Source organism: Triticum aestivum, chromosome 5D (genome assembly GCF_018294505.1).
Source record: "Triticum aestivum cultivar Chinese Spring chromosome 5D, IWGSC CS RefSeq v2.1, whole genome shotgun sequence".
In the NCBI taxonomy this organism is placed as follows: Eukaryota; Viridiplantae; Streptophyta; class Magnoliopsida; order Poales; family Poaceae; genus Triticum; species Triticum aestivum.
This window is the reverse complement of record NC_057808.1, coordinates 205171294-205188208: the sequence shown is the minus strand read 5'-3', so window position 1 is coordinate 205188208 and position 16915 is coordinate 205171294.

The following is a 16915-nucleotide window of genomic DNA, read 5'->3' as shown; positions in this document are numbered from 1 at the left end:
CTCTTCGCCGTTAGCATACTTTGTGGCAATTTCCATCATTCGACTCAGAGACATATCTCTGGTCCGACCGAACTTCAGATTCAATTCTCGATACTTGACGCCTTCCTTGAAGGCACAAACTGCTTGGTGATCAGACACATTCTCCACCGTGTGGTGCAACGTGATCCACATCTGGATATAATCTCTCAAAGTTTCATTCGACTTCTGCACACAAGACTGTAGCTCTGTTAGCCCTGCTGGCCGTTTGCATGTACCTTCAAATGTTCTGACAAACACTCGGGCAAGCTCTTCCCAGCTATAAATACTACCAGGTGCTAACTGATTCAACCACGCTCTGGCCGAGCCCTCTAACATCAAAGCAAGGTGCTTCATGGCCACTTCATCATTGCCACCACCAATCTGCACAGCCACTCGGCAGTCCTCAAGCCAAGTGTCAGGCTTGGACTCACCAGTGAACTTGCTGACTCCAGTCGCCAACCTGAAGTTGGGAGGAATCACTGCTGCTCTGATGGCTCTGCTGAAACACTCGGGACCTGAAACATGCACCATGTTGCCGGTCGGGTAATCTCTATCGTGGCCATCTCTGTGTGCTCTGTTCCTGTCAACCAGACCTTGAACGAGAATGGATCTCGCGTCAAAGCCCGGATCCCAGGGGTCGACTGGAATCCTTCGCCTACCACTGTGAAGGCGCCTGTCATCGTGTTGTCGAGGCGCGTATGACCCACTCCTTGGGGGAGGCGTGGGTACTCGACGATGATCATATTGCTCACGGTTTCTGTACTGATCCTATCGATGTCCACGTCCCTCACGCCTTGGAGGTGATCTTGGGCTGTGAGCCGACTTAACTGTGTCTGCCATTACAGACCTACTATGAATCCTATTCCGAGATTGTGACACTGCTGTGTTCTGATCCCCCGCCGCCCGGAGCAAAGACTGGATCTGCATCAAACCCCTACCAGCCTCTGACTGGGAAGGCTGAATCGACTCTGCTATTCGGGCAGCAGCTGTGAGATTCTAGATCGGAGTTCGATATACCTGGGTTGGAGGCGGAAAAAGTTGTCGTCGACTGGATTCAGGAACTCGCTGCCGAGCATGCTCGTCGAGTGCGTGCTGCAGATTCTCCAGTCGAGTGCGCTCAGCCAAGTTCGCCGGGCGCACCTCCTCCAAGGCCCGGGCCTCGGGGGTTTCGCCAACGATAGGAGTGTGAAGTGCATCCATGTTACGGCGGCGAAGCTCTTCCCTCTGCTGCGAAGAGAGGGGCTCGGGGTGGTACTCCTCGTGGACACGCGACGGATTGCCTCCGCCATCACCCAGTGCAATGGGAGAAGTGCTTAGCTTTGGGTTGAATCTTGCGGTGTCCTCGCCCAGTGACAGCAGGGGTAGCGAGGCACGTATTGTATTGTTGCCATCGAGGATAAAAATATGGGGCTTACATCATATTGCTTGAGTTTATTCCTCTACATCATGTCATCTTACTTAAAGCGTTACTTTGTTCTTCATGAACTTAATACTCTAGATGCAGGCAGGAGTCAATTGATGTGTGGAGTAATAGTAGTAGATGCAGGCAGGAGTCGGTCTACTTGACACGGACGTCATGCCTATATTTCAAAATCACTGCCTTAGATATTGTCATAACTTTGTGCTTTTCTATCAATTGCTCGATAGTAATTTTTTCACCCACCGTATTATTTGCTATCTTGAGAGAAGCCTCTAGTGAAACCTATGGCCCCCCGGTCTATTTTCCATGATATAAGTTTCCGATCTACTATTTTTCAATCTTTTACTTTCCGATCTATAAACCAAAAAACCTCAAAAATATTTACTTTATCTTTTGTTTAGTTTTATCTATCTCTATCAGATCTCACTTTTGCAAGTGATCGTGAAGGGATTGACAACCCCTTTATTGTGTTGGGTGCAAGTGTTTGATTGTTTGTGCAGGTATTGGTGATTTGTGTCTTATCTCCTACTAGATTGATACCTTGGTTCTCTAACTGAGGGAAATACTTATCTCTACTTTGCTGCATCACCCTTTCCTCTTCAAGGGAAAAACCAATGCAAGCTCAAGAAGTAGCAAGTATCCCTGCACTCCTCTCACCGCCATCTCAAGCAGTGGGCACGTGAGGTCAATGCGGCAGAACCAGTAGCAAATGCACGAGAACCACTTGAATGGCCCCATATGTGATGTCGCTTCAACTACGTCGGTATTTCCCCAAAGAGGAAGGGATGATGCAGCACAACTACAGTAGGTATTTCCCTCAGTTATGAAACCTATCAATGCAGTAGGAGAACCAAGCAACACTATGTAAATGGTACCTGCACACAAAGAACAAATACTTGCAACCTGATGCGTAAGAGGGGTTGCCAATCCCTCCACGCTAAAAACATAGATAAGTTTGTGGTAGATTGCATAAATAGATGTCGCAATAAAAAATAAAAAATAAAGAAAAGGTGCAGCAAGGTATTTTTGGGTTTTTGGAAATATAGATCTGAAAATAAAAGTGGCAAATAATAGATCGGAAAGCAAATATGAAGAAGAATAGACCCAGGCCCGCAGATTTCACTAGTGGCTTCTCTCAAGAAAATAGCATACGGTGGGTAAACAAATTACTGTTGGGCAATTGATAGAACTTCAAATAATTATGACGATATCCAGGCAACGATCATTATATAGGCATCACGTCCAAGATTAGTAGACCGAGTCCTGACTGCATCTACTACTATTACTCCACACATCGATCTCTATCCAGCATGCATCTAGTGTAATAAGTTCATGGAGAAACGGAGTAATGCAATTAGAACGATGACATGATGTAGACAAGATCTATTCATGTAGGAATAGACCCCATCTTGTTATCCTGAATGGCAACAATCAATACATGTCTTGCTGCCCCTTCTATCACTGGGAAAGAACACCGCACGACCGAACCCATCACAAAGCACCTCTTCCCGTGGCAAGAAAAATCGATCTAGGCGGACTAACTAAACCAATGACTCAAAGAAGAAATACGAGGCTATAAGTAATCATGCATATAAGAGATCAAAAGAAGACTCAAATAACTTTCATGGATAAAATAGATCTGATCATAAACTCAAAGTTCATCGTATCCCAACAAACACACTTCAAAAAGAGTTACGTCAAATAGATCTCCAAGAGACCATTGTATTGAGAAGCAAAAGAGAGAGAGAGGATTTTCTGCCATCTAGCTACTAACTACGGACCCGTAGGTCTACAATGAACTACTCACGCATCATCGGAGAGGCACCAATGAGGATGGTGAACCCCTTTGTGATGGTGTCTAGATTGGATCTGGTGGTTCTGGAACTTGCGGCGGCTGGCATTGTGTTTTGTCGACTCCCCTAGGGTTTTTGGATTTTTGGGGTATTTACAGAGCAAAGAGGCGGTGCGGGAGGCGGCCGACGTGGGCACAACCCGCATAGGCACGCCCAGGTGGGTTGTGCTCCCCTTGGAGCCCCCCTCTGGTACTTCTTTGGCCCAACAGGTGTCTTCTGTTCCAGAAAAAATCTCCTAAAACTTTTGCTGCATTTGGACTCGGTTTGGTATTGATTTTCTGCGAAATAAAAAGCAAGCAAAAACCAGCAACTCACACTGGGCACTATGTCAATAGGTTAGTCCCAAAAAATGATATAAAGTTGCTATAAAATGATTGTAAAACATCCCAGAATGATAATATAACAGCATGGAACAAGCAAAAATTATAGATACGTTGGAGACGTATCAGCACGCCCATCATTTTTTATGTTGAGGACCATCCAAATCGCACCACTGCAGTTGGATGCTTGCCGTTGTTGGTCTCACCAACAATCCGCAACCTCAAGGTCACAAAGATGTTGGTTAACGGTGAAGTAGGGTTGAACTTGATTTCCCCTGATGTGCTTAAGAAACTTCAAATTCCTGACGAAGACCTAAAGAAAACTAGCACTTTCAAAGGGATCAACCAAGGGAGGAGCCAGCCAAAGGGAAAGATTACTTTGCCGGTAATGTTTGGCGGGGAAATAAACTTCAGGACTGAGAAGGTTGTGTTTGATGCCGTTGTACTTCCCCTGCCATTCAACAAAGTCCTTGGTCGCCCGGCTTTGGCTAAGTTCATGGCGGTGTCCCATTATGCATATAACACCTTGAAGATGTTGGGCCCTATGGGAGTCATCTCCATTCGTTAGATAAGAGAGATGCGGTCATATGCATCGACAAGATGTATAGAGATGCGGTAGCAGCAGAGGCCGTCAAGACCTCAACTCCTGCCAAGGAGGAAAAGAAATATAAGAAAGCTGACAAGGACCCTGGGAAGCACGCCTCTTCGGAGTACGCTACGCCCAGCCGCAACTTGCTGGAAAGTTCGGCTAGCAAAAGACCCAAGGCTGCTCCCCCTGCAACAAAGAAGGTTTCGGCAAGGCAGGATGGTGCTGATGGTACTTTTACCATTAGTGCCACCCTTAATGACAAATAGAAAGCACGCTCGTTACCTTCCTGCGGGCGAATGTCGATGTCTTTGCATGGCAACCATCTGACATCCCCGGTGTTCCCAGGGAGGTAATCGAGCACCACCTTGTTGTCTGCCCTCATGCCCATCCCGTCAAGTAGAAAGTGAGGAAGCAGACCTTGGAGCCACAACAGTTCATTGCTGAAGAAATCAAGAAACTTGAAGTAGCGAGCTTGGTCAGAGGTGTGTTGCACCCAACTTGGTTAGCAAATCCAGTGGTGGTATGCAAGGCAAATGGGAAATGGAGACTTTGTATTGACTTCACTGACTTGAACAAAGCATGTCCAAAGGATCCCTTTCCCTTGCCGCGCATCGACCAGATCGTTGACTCCACTTCAGGGTGTGATTTGCTCTCCTTTCTTGATGCATACTCCGGATACCATTAGATCTTCATGGCCAAGGAAGATGAAGAGAAAACCGTGTTTATTACCCCATGTGGCACGTACTGCTTTGTACGTATGCCTTTCGGGCTAAAAAGCGTCGGTTGTACATTTGTGAGGGTTGTGCAGATTTCTTTTGAACCTCAGCTACACAGAAACATAGAAGCCTACATGGATGGACTTCGATAAGTCTACACTCATCCAAGATTTGGAAGAAACTTTTGCAAACCTGCGGAAGATCAACTTGAAGCTCAAACCAGATAAATGTGTGTTTGGCGTTCCGTCCAGCAAGCTTCTTGGGTTCTTTGTGTCTTAGCGAGGGATAGAAGCCAACCCCGACAAGATCAAAGCAATAGAGCAGATCCAAGCCCCTAAAACCGTCAAGGATGTGAGACGACTGGCTGGCTGTGTTGCCGCACTAAGTAATTCATTTCAAAATCCGCCGAGCATGCTTTGTCGTTCTTCAAAATCTTGAAGAAGGCTGGTCCCATAAAATGGACCCCGGAGGCAGAAGCTGCACTACGGACATGAAAACCCACCTGTCTTTTGCGCCAACCTTGGTTGCACCTAAGCCACAAGAGTCTCTGCTGCTATACTTAGCAGCTACGAATCAAGTGGTTAGTGCTGCCTTGGTGGCACAAAGGGAAGTGGATAGCGAAGGGGTCAATGCGGCCGAGCCACCCAGTGATGGATCAAACCTATCCCCGGCAAGCCGTGATACAGATGGAGAAGAGAGGCCACAAGAAGATGTTGATAATCAGAAGGTGTTAGCAAGGAAGAAGATGGTGCAGCGACCAGTTTACTTTGTCAGCTCCCTCTTGCAGGGGGCTAGGTCAAGGTACTCTGGGGGTGCAAAAGTTGATCTTTGGCCTTCCTATGGCCTCGAGGAAGCTGCGCCATTACTTCCAAGCTCACGAGGTCACGGTTGTGACTCGCCTTCCATTGCAGCGCATTCTGAGAAATCTCGAGGCTACCGACAGGATAGTAGAGTGGGCACTAGAGTTATCAAGTTCTGCTTTAAAGTTTGAGAGCACGGAAACTATCCAGAGCAGGGCACTGGCAGAATTTATTGCTAAATGGACGCCAACACCTGATGAAGAAGTGCATGAAACAACTCTCCCCGGCAAAGAGACCCTTAAAGAGTGGGTAATCTATTTTGATGGAGCCTTCTCGCTGCAAGGCGCTGGAGCTGGAGTGCTGCTTATTGCACCCACCGGAGAGCACCTCAAGTACGTTATGCAGATGCACTTTCCCAGGGAAGATGCTACCAACAACACAAATAGAGTATGAAGGGCTACTTGCCGGCCTCACAATTGCGATATAACTAGGGATAAAGAAGCTAATCATCCATGGCGATTCTCGGCTCGTTGTGAAGCAAGTAAATAAAGATTACCAGAGCCCACTGATGGAAGCATATGTGGAAGAAGTGAGGAGGTTGGAGGGGCACTTTGATGGGTTACAAGCGGAGCACGTACCTCGTGCAGAAAATAGCATCGCTGACTACTTGCCAAAGTACACTGCTCAGAAGCTTCCAATGGAACCAGGAACCTTTGTACTCCATCTAACTCAACCATCGGTTTCCCCATCAGCGTTGGCCAGAAAAAGAGGGAAGCTCAATACCGGCAAACATTTCTCGGCAGAGCTCCCTGGAGCCGCTGGTGGGAAGGTTGCGGGGGGAGACCCTATGCTAGTTGGCGAACTGCATTCTCCAGTAGAGCCTCGAGTTCTCGCTGTTGAGGCTAGTGATCTCACGGTAGAGGAGACGCCTTTAGTCCTCTTCGTCGAGCATCAGGCTCTGGCATGGGCACAACATATAGTCCAATTCTTGCAAACTAAAGAACTTCCCGATGATCCGGAGGAATCTGGAAAAGTGGCTCGCCAATCTAGTATGTATCAGTTTGTGGACAACACTCTGTACAGAAAGAGGCCAAATGGTGTGAAGTTGAAGTGTATCGATCAAGAAGATGGACTAATGTTGCTGGCAGAGATACATGGAGGTGTGTGTGGCTCGCATTTGGGAACAAGAGTGCTTGTCGGGAAAGCTTTCGGCAAGGGTTCTATTGGCCCACTGCCCTCCGGGATGCAACTGAGCTCGTCACTAAATGTGAAGCATGCCAGTTTCATTCCAAGAATATTCATCAACCTGCTCAAGCCCTTCGAACAATCCCTTTATCCTGGCCTTTCGCGGTCTGGGGGCTCGACATCTTGGGCACCTTTCCCCGTGCCACCGGGGGCAGTGATTTCTTATATGTAGCGATCGACATGTTTACAAAGTGGCCTGAGGTAGAGCCAGTGAGGAAGGTGACTGCGCAATCAGCTATCAAATTCTTCAAAGGATTGGTGTGTCGTTTGGATTGCCCAACAGGGTGATCACCGACAATGGCACCCAATTCACAAGCCGCGCCTTCATGTAGTACATCCAGAGCCTTGGGAGCAAGGTTTCTTTTGCTTTTCTTGCCCATCCCAGGAGCAACGGGCAAGCTAAATGGATGAAAACTGAAGTGCTGTGAGGGCTCAAGACAAGAACTTTCGATAAATTGTGAAAATGCGGCAAACGCCGGGTTGATGAGTTGCTGGTGGTTCTTTGGTCAACCAGGATGACACCAAATCAATCTACTGGCCAGACACCCTTCTCCCTAGTATATGGTGCAGAAGCAGTGCTCCCCACGGGTTACCTCGAGTACTTGCCTACAGTAAAGTAGTGCAAGAGCAGCTACGACATGACTATGCCACGCTCCTTGAGGAAGATCGTCTCCGAGCAGCTGTACATGCTGCACAATACCAGCAGGCCCTGCGCCACTATCACAGCCGTAGGGTTCACGCCCGAAGCCTTGAGGAAGGTGACCTTGTCCTTAGGCGTGTTCAGTCCACCAAGGGTGCAAACAAGTTGACACCAAATTGGGAAGGCCCTTACTGGGTAGTACGTGTCACCAGACCTGGCGCAGTCTGTCTGCAGACCGAAGATGGCATCCCGATGCAAAAGTCATGGAATATTGAGTATATTCGTAAGTTCTACCCGTAAGGCGCGGTTGCCGGGCCCTACCCCAGCAACCTGTTTTGTACAAGCATAGTCCCTAGGACTTGTAACCCTTTGTACAAAGCGAGGCGCGGACCCTGTGTGTAGTTGAATAAAACGAAGCGCTTTCGTAAAAACCCGCATGCATGATTTCCTGCTTGTTTAAGTATGATCCTATTGTGATTACAGTAGTTCTTAAATAAGGTGACTAACATGCAGTAAAGGGCAATATGCTATTCTCCTTTCTCCATTTCCTCTGTTGACAGCAGAAGGATTTTATTATGGATAATTTCCCGGGAAGAAGGATGAATACAAGCCCAGACACTGATCCCTGACAACATGTCCATATCTTAAATGATAAGAGACATAAGTACATTTCAGGGTATCCCTTCATTCCATGCTACACCTAAGTATATAGAGCTTGCACATAGAGAAGCCCTTGCTACTTCTGCCATTCGCACTCCTCTCCTTGACTCGAGTCCACTCGATAAGTTTAGTTGTAGCTACATATGGAGGGGTTGGCGGGGGGTTGGCCTTTGGTCACGCTCACTAACCTATTTTCGAGCACGTTAAACGTGGTTTGAGTTGCAGTTGCACCGAAGGCCGGCAAGATGTCTTGCTGGAAAATTTTGTTTACTAAGGAGTATTGAAGGTTGGCTCATCAGTATATTTAAATACATGCACAAATATCCAGCAAGCTCTTTTTCCATATTTACGTGAACAAACAAGTACAAATCATACAAGTACTAGCATGGTCGAACGATTACATAATTTAGATTAAAGTTTGGTAAGTGCCTACATCTTTTGATATGAAAAAAGATAAGTGCCCTGTAATGCCTTTCTTGTCCCTCTCCTCCTAGGAGTTACATTGAGAAGGAAAGAGGGCAAAAGGAGGGCCTAGGTAGAAGCCCAGCCTAACCCCGTCAGGACCAGCGGGACGCTGCCTGACAAGATCAGGAGGGTGCCTCCCCAGCAAGGAAGAAGATGCCGGGGATGGGGAGAGCGGCTAGGCAATGCCCTGATCACCCCCGCCAGGACCAGAGGAACGCAACAGAAGGAACACTGGCAGGGAAGACGAAGCCAGAGTCCACGAGGAAGCCTGTCGGGGTCCAGCTGGAGGAAGCGGTGATGACCAGGCCAAGCACCCCCGGCAAATCACTCTATCGGGGCCCAGCTGCAGATGATGGTGCTGCCGACACCTAGCTGATGGTGTCGGTGCGTCCTACGCTCAGCCGGAGTTCAAGTTGTCATCTTCATGCTTGACGACTGGGGACACGTCTTCAGTGTCCTCTTCATCGCTCTCGCTTGAGGAGGAGCTGTCATCGCTCGAGCTTTCTGTGCATCAGCCTAAGCGAGCACCTGAACACCCGAAGACCTTGATGAGGAGTAGATCAGCCTCCACCAGCTTGAAGCGAAGGACGTGCCCTTTCGCCAAATAATGGGCACGGGCGAAGTTTTTCCAATCACGCCTAAGGAGCATGACGTGCGGTGTGGGGAACTCGACGTCGGCCCACACTGCGCGATTGCAACAGCCGCTCATGCGCTAATCCAGCCTAAGTGGCTAGTCGGCCTCCATCACCCTGGCAAAGGGGCGAGGGAGCCACAGGTGACTGCGGGGAGGATCGCGCATCTTGACGATGAACTCCAGTGCGGTGTCCCCCGTATGGCCTTTCGTTGGTGTTGGTGCCGTTGGCGGAGGAGCCGCGGGTGCACCGCCTCGTCCGCCCCAGCAACGGGCGCTGCGTCGACCACGACCATGCCGCGCGGCTTCACCTTGCGCACTAGATTCTGCCCCTGCCACTACAATGGAGGCAGCAGCAAGATGCCGAAAAGAAGCCCTCATCGCTACCGCCGGAGCACGGGCTCAGCCCCTTCCCCTCGCCATGGTGGAAGCCGAAGCAAGAAGAAAAGAAGAAAGAGGTGATGGATGAGCATCGCCGGCCCCTCACATCTCCCTTCTATAGTGAAGCGGAGGGGGCTGGCTCTCCACCACTCGGGGTCAACCGCCCCACTCCTCCAATCCAACCCTCTACGCCCCTAATGGCGTCCTAATCTATCTGCCGCCCCACTACACCAATCAGGGTTGTTGTGCATTCTTCCAACGGCACACGTTCCCGTGCCCTGCGCGTCCACCACCAACCTCGCGCAATGCATGCGGCGCACATGGCAAAAATGGCAGGCATAGTGGGCGAGGTAAAGATAAATGACAATTACCCCCGGTTCACGCGCAGACATCTTAATGGACTCCCGTGGACGTGGGCGCCCCTGGTTTCCAACACGAACGGAGCACACCGTTTGGATGTTGAATATGCCATGGGAGACTTAGAAGCAAAACCCAGCCCAGGTTAATGAAGAAGTAAAGAAGATTTGAAAACAAGCATCAGCACCGACAAGCCAGAGAATCGCTCTTCATGAGATCAAGGAGAGCATTAAGAAGATCAGCTCAACAAGGGGATACCTTCGGAAGACCTCCCTTGCCAGGCAGGAGAGCCCGGCCGGGGCGAGACTACATCTAAGGGCCAAGTCCATATCGCATCAGCAAGGCTCCTGGGGCCTTCAAGATCGATCCCGACAGGCTTCGTAGTGGCAGACCCCCGCCAAAACGCCACCGGTCCACCTCATCGCATGTAAGCGATTAATCAATGTGGTGTCTAGCTCTCAAATGGCTAGGTGGATCTTGTCAGGTACGTGGCAACCTGCAGACAACCTGTCTAGGTTAGAAAATGTTCTTGATGACCCACTGCCTATTAGTGATAGCTTTCCTGATCAGCAATTAGCTCTCATGAATGCTTCTCGTAATACTCCATGGTATGCTGGTTATGCTAATTACATTGTTGCTAAATGTATACCACCTAGTTTCACATACCAGCAAAAGAAGAACTTTTTCTATGATTTAAGACATTACTTTTGGGATGACACACACCTTTATAAAGAAGGAGTAGATGGTGTTATTAGACGTTGCGTACCTGAGCATGAACAGGAATAGATCCTATGCAAGTGCCACTCTGAGGCTTACGGAGGACACCATGCTGGAGATAGAACCGCACACAAGTTATTGCAATCTGGTTTTTATTGGCCTACTCTCTTCAAGGATGCTCATAAGTTTGTCATGTCTTGTGATGAATGCCCGAAAATTGGCAATATTAGTAGACGTCATGAAATGCCTATGAATTATTCACTTGTTATAGAACCATTTGATGTTTCGGGCTTTGATTATATGGGACCGTTTCCTTGCTCTAATGGGTATACACATATTTTAGTTGTTGATTACGTTACTAAGTGAGTAGACGCTATTCCAACTAGTAGTGTTGATCATAACACTTCTATTAAGATGCTTAAAGAGGTTATTTTTCCAACGTTTGGAGTCCCGAGATATTTGATGACTGATGTTGGTTCACATTTTATTCATGGTGCTTTCCGTAAAATGCTTGCTAAATATGATGTCAACCATAGAACTGCATATCCATATCACCCTCAGTCTAGTGGTCATGTAGAATTGAGCAATAGAGAAATTAAGTTGATTTTACAAAAGAATGTTAATAGATCTAGAAAGAATTGTCCTAAGAAACTTGATGATGCATTATGGGCTTATAGAACTTATAAAAACCCTATGGGTATGTCTCCGTATAAAATGGTTTATGGAAAAGCATGTCGCTTACCTCTTGAACTAGAACATAAAGCTTATTGGGCAATCAAAGAGCTCAACTATGATTTCAAACTTGCCGGTGAGAAGAGGTTATTTGATATTAGCTCACTTGATGAATCGAGAACCCAAGCCTATGAGAATGCCAAGTTGTTTGAGGAAAAAGTTAAAATATGGCATCACAAAAGGATACAAAAGTGTGAGTTTAATGTAGGTGATCATGTCTTGCTATACAACTCTCGTTTAAGATTTTTTGCAAGGAAGCTTCTCTCTAAATGGGAAGGTCCTTACATTATCGAGGAGGTTTACCATTCCGGTGCCATCAAGATCAACAACGCCGAAGGCACTAACCCGAAGGTGGTAAACGGTCAAAGAATCAAACATTATATTTCAGGTACTCCCATAAATGTTGAGACAAATATTATTAATACCATAACACCGGAGGAGTACATAAGGGATACTTTCCAGAACGTTTCAGACTCCGAAAAGGAATAGGTATGTGGTATAGTAAGTAAACTGACTTCGAAACTGTTCTAATGGAAATTTTTCTCCATCTTGGAATATTTCAAAAATTAGGAAAATTTAAAGTAGTCAGGAAAGTGCATCAGGAAGCGGCATGGCAGGGGGGCGCGCCCTACCCCCTGGGTGCGCCCCTGTACCTTGCCGCCACCTCGTGTGCCCTCTGGACTCTGTTTTCTTGCACAATACTTCTTTTGGTCAGTAAAAATTCATTATATAATCTCCCGAAGGTTTTGACCACCGTACCATGGCATACCTCCTGTTCTTGTTTCAAGCTGTTTTTTCTGACAGATCCAGTTCACCATGACGTCTCCAAGCACCCCCAAGGACAAATTTTTCGAGAAGGTCATCAACCCTTATCTCACGGAGGTGCTGCGACACCCTCAAACCATTGAGATGCATGAGGGGTTGGTGCACATCCACGATGTTGAAGGGCCAAACAGGACCAAAAGCGTGGAGACAAGGCTCGAAGCAATGGAGCAGCAAGTCTTCAAGTGCCAAGGGATGGTGGAACGTGGACTCGACGCCAATCACATGATGATCGCTGAATTTACCAATGGTCACAAGCTGGATGCCAAGAACATTGGGGAGGCCATCTTCAAGTTTCATGAGAAAATCAAGCATCTCCAAGCCCAGATCTATGACCTGCAAAACCAAAACTGTGAGTATGAATACAGATTTAAGAGGATGAGTTTGGCTATAGATTTGAGGATCCCGGAGACTCGTTCATCTTTTTACGATGGTCAACCTATGCCTTGGAAGATGGAGGTAAGATTCTTTCATCATCAACAACTCCATCATCGCCACCTCCGAAGGAAGAGACATAAATGCATGGGTATGGGCACTCCCCTTGGCAACCGCCAAGCTTGGGGAGGTGTCCCGGTATCGTATCACTATCACACCTTCACTTTTATCGCCTTTTCTTAGTTTGATCCTTTTGGCTATATCTTGATCTAGTAGAATGAAGTTTTTAGTATGATCTAGCTTTGAGTTTTGTTTTGAGATCTACCTCTGTAATCGAGTCCGTGAGTTATATATAATAAAGAGAAGTTTTGAGTTGAGGGCTTTGCTTTCTAGCTATGATCTTGAGGGAATAAAACAAGAGAAAGAATAAAAATAAATAAAGAAGATCATATAATGATCTTATGGAGAGTGATGACTTCACATATAAAGAGTATGATGAATAAAACTTGTTGAGAGTTGACAAACATAGTTTTGGTCATTGTTTCAATTAATAGGAAGTAATAAATAAAGAGAGGTTTCACATATAAATATACTATCTTGGACATCTTTTGTAATTGTGAGCACTCATTAAAATATGACATGCTGAAAAGTTGATGTTGGACAAGGAAGACAACATAATGAGTTATGCTTTCTTATGTCTGAATAGAAGTTATATTGTCATGGATCCTCCAACATGTTAAGCTTGCTTTTTCCTCTGATGCTAGCCAAATACTTTGCACCATGTAGAGATACTACTTGTGCATCCAAATATCCCTTAAACCAGTTTTGCCATGAGAGTCCACCATACCTACCTATGGATTGAGTAAGATCCTTCAACTAAGTTGTCATCGGTGCAAGCAATAAAAATTGCTCTCTAAATATGTATGATATTTTAGTGTGGAGAAAATAAGCTTTATACGAACTAGTGATATGGAAGAAATAAAAGCGACAGATTGCATAATAAAGTTCTTTATCACAAGCGGCAATATAAAGTGACGTTCTTTTGCATTAAGATTTTGTGCATCCAACTATAAAAGCGCATGACAACCTCTGCTTCCCTCTGCGAAGGGCCTATCTTTTACTTTTATCTTCTACCCTTATACAAGAGTCATGGTGATCTTCACCTTTCCTTTTTACACTTCTTTCTTTTTGGCAAGCACTATGTGTTGGAGAAAGATCCAGATATATATCCACTCGGATGTAGGTTATCATAAAGCATTATTGTTGACATTACCCTTGAGGTAAGAGGTTGGGAGGCGAAACTGTAAGCCCCTATCTTTCTCTGTGTCCGACTGAGGCTTTGAACCCAGAAGTATCGCGTGAGTGTTAGCAACTATGAAAGGCTAAAAGATGGTTGAGTATGTGTACTTGCTTTACAAAAGCTCTTAAATTGACTCTTTCCGATGTTATGATAAATTGCAATTGCTTCAAGGACTGAGATCATAGTTTGTTAGTTTTCAATTAAGTTTTTGACTCATACTTTACCTTGTGAATGAATTGTTACTTTAGCATAATAAATTTTATAACAATATATGTTGCTATTCTAAAGATGATCATGATGCCCTCATGTCCGTATTTTATTTTATCGACACCTTTATCTCTAAACATGTGGACATATTTTTTGATTTCGGCTTTCGCTTGAGGACAAGCGAGGTGTAAGCTTGGGGGAGTTGATACATCCATTTTTCATCATGCTTTTATATTGATATTTATTGCATTATGGGCAGTTATTACACATTATGGTACAATACTTATGCCTTTTCTCTCTTATTTCACAAGGTTTACATGAAGAGGGAGAATGTCGGCACCTGGAATTCTGGACTGGAAAAGGAGCAAATCTGAGAGACCTATTCTGCACAACTCCAAAAGTCCTGAAAATTTACGGAGAATTATTTTGGAATATATAAAAAATATTGGGCGAAGAAAGTACCAGAGGGGCCCCACCAAGAAGCCACAAGGGTGGGGAGCGCGCCCCCTGCCTTGTGCCCCCCCTTGCAGGCCTCCAGTGCCCATGTTCTGCTATAGGATGTGTTTTGACCTTGAAAAAATCAAGAGGAAGGTTTCGGGATGAAGCGCCGCCGTCTCGAGGCGGAACTTGGGTAGAACCAATCTAGGGCTCCGGCGGAGCTGTTCTACCGGGGAAACTTCCCTCTGGGAGGGGGAAATCGAAGCCATCGTCATCACCAACGATCCTCTCATCGAGAGGGGGTCAATCTCCATCAACATCTTCACCAACACCATCTCCTCTCAAACCCTAGTTCATCTCTTGTATCCGATCTTTGTCTCAAAACCTCAGATTGGTACCTGTGGGTTGCTAGTAGTGTTGATTACTCCTTGTAGTTGATGCTAGTTGGTTTATTCGGTGGAAGATCATATGTTCAGATCCTGAATGATAATTATAACTCCTCTGATAATGAACATGAATATGCTTTGTGAGTAGTTACGTTTGTTCCTGAGGACATAGGAGAAGTCTTATTATAAGTAATCATGTGAATTTGGTATTCGTTCGATATTTTGATGAGATGTATGTTGTCTCTCCTCTAGTGGTGTTATGTGAACGTCACCTACATGACACTTCACCATGATTTGGGCCTAGGGGAAGGCACTGGGAAGTAATAAGTAGATGATGGGTTGCTAGAGTGACAGAAGGGTAAACCCTAGTTTATGCGTTGCTTCGTAAGGGGCTGATTTGGATCCATATGTTTCATGCTATGGTTAGATTTATCTTAATTCACTGGTACAGCGAGGTGCTATACAAACGATTTTAACCACTTTCCGCGACGGCGTTCTGAACCGTCGCCAAGTGAGTGACTATGATAGGGGGGTCCTTCCCACACGACCCAGAAACCGTCGGGGATAGGGAGCCTCGATGCATATACAGTACATGATTATAGAAGTAGACAATCACACACATATGTTTCCTCGACTGTGTGCGATTTGATGTAAGAGCCCACATAGTTATCGCTATAAAACTATATGCGAAGCTTGAATACATTCGACACGATTCATCCGTCGTACCCGCGTCGGATGATCGACCTATCACACACGTTCTTCTATGACCAAACGTTTGAGACGCGCACAACATCATAAACTGTCAATAATTGCGAAGCGTGTGTGATAAGGTGACTATCGCAAACATTTAATAAGAAAGAACTGTGTGCGATGCTATTGTTAATTGCACACATTTTTCTTGGCTGATCGTTTGTGTAGTAGAGATTGATCGCACACGTAGTGGATCCTAGAAATGTGTCTGATCTCCACATCTATTGCAGACGTTTCGCTTTAGCAAACAGCATGTAGTGTAATCCCTAATTTAAAAATCACATGTTTTGAATTTTAAAGTAGGCAATAACGTATTTCATATCCAACCATGTTTATTACAAATATAGGTTCAACCACGAATGCATAATTCGATGCACAGGTACATATACTCAAGAACTACAGAAGCACCAAGTAAAGAATGATGAACCACAGTTGTACTAAAGACTGTAAAGAGAGAGGCGAAAGACATTCTGGTTGCTGGATAAGGTGAAGCGGAATGCCCATATTGTGCCCTCCTGCATGCGTAATGCGCGCACGACTCTAGGCCAACCCCTTGTGATGGCTGCCCGTCCATCCTTCACTATCTTCATTAGGGATTCTCGATGCTCATTGTAGTCTGGATGAAATACTTTAACCTTAATTGCGTGTCCACCAGTCATGTGCTTTAAGAGGTAATCTTGAGTGAACTGCTTCGGGAACCACTGCGAACAAAAAGATTCAGACATTGTTGTCTAACAACTCATTATGGGCAGTAAAAAGAGAAGGGTGCAGAGTTTGTAGTTACCATCCTACAGCTCACTGTTTTGTTGGATAGAGCATAAACAAATAATTTGCTTGCCACCATTCGTATCTTTTTGCTAATAATCCTAGCAGTTTCCTCACTTGATACTTGTTCATGAATATCTCATTGCCCCATACACAAAAAGGGTCGATGCGTGAATCCTTGCCAAGGGCATATGTACCTACAAGCAACAAGTCAACATTAGAAGCTAACAAGTGTCCAAGCCTGGATCTATATGCACTACATTATGGAACGACGAGGGGAGTACAAGCCGAGGGATGAAACTAACCTCGGCGGAAAATGGTGGCCACT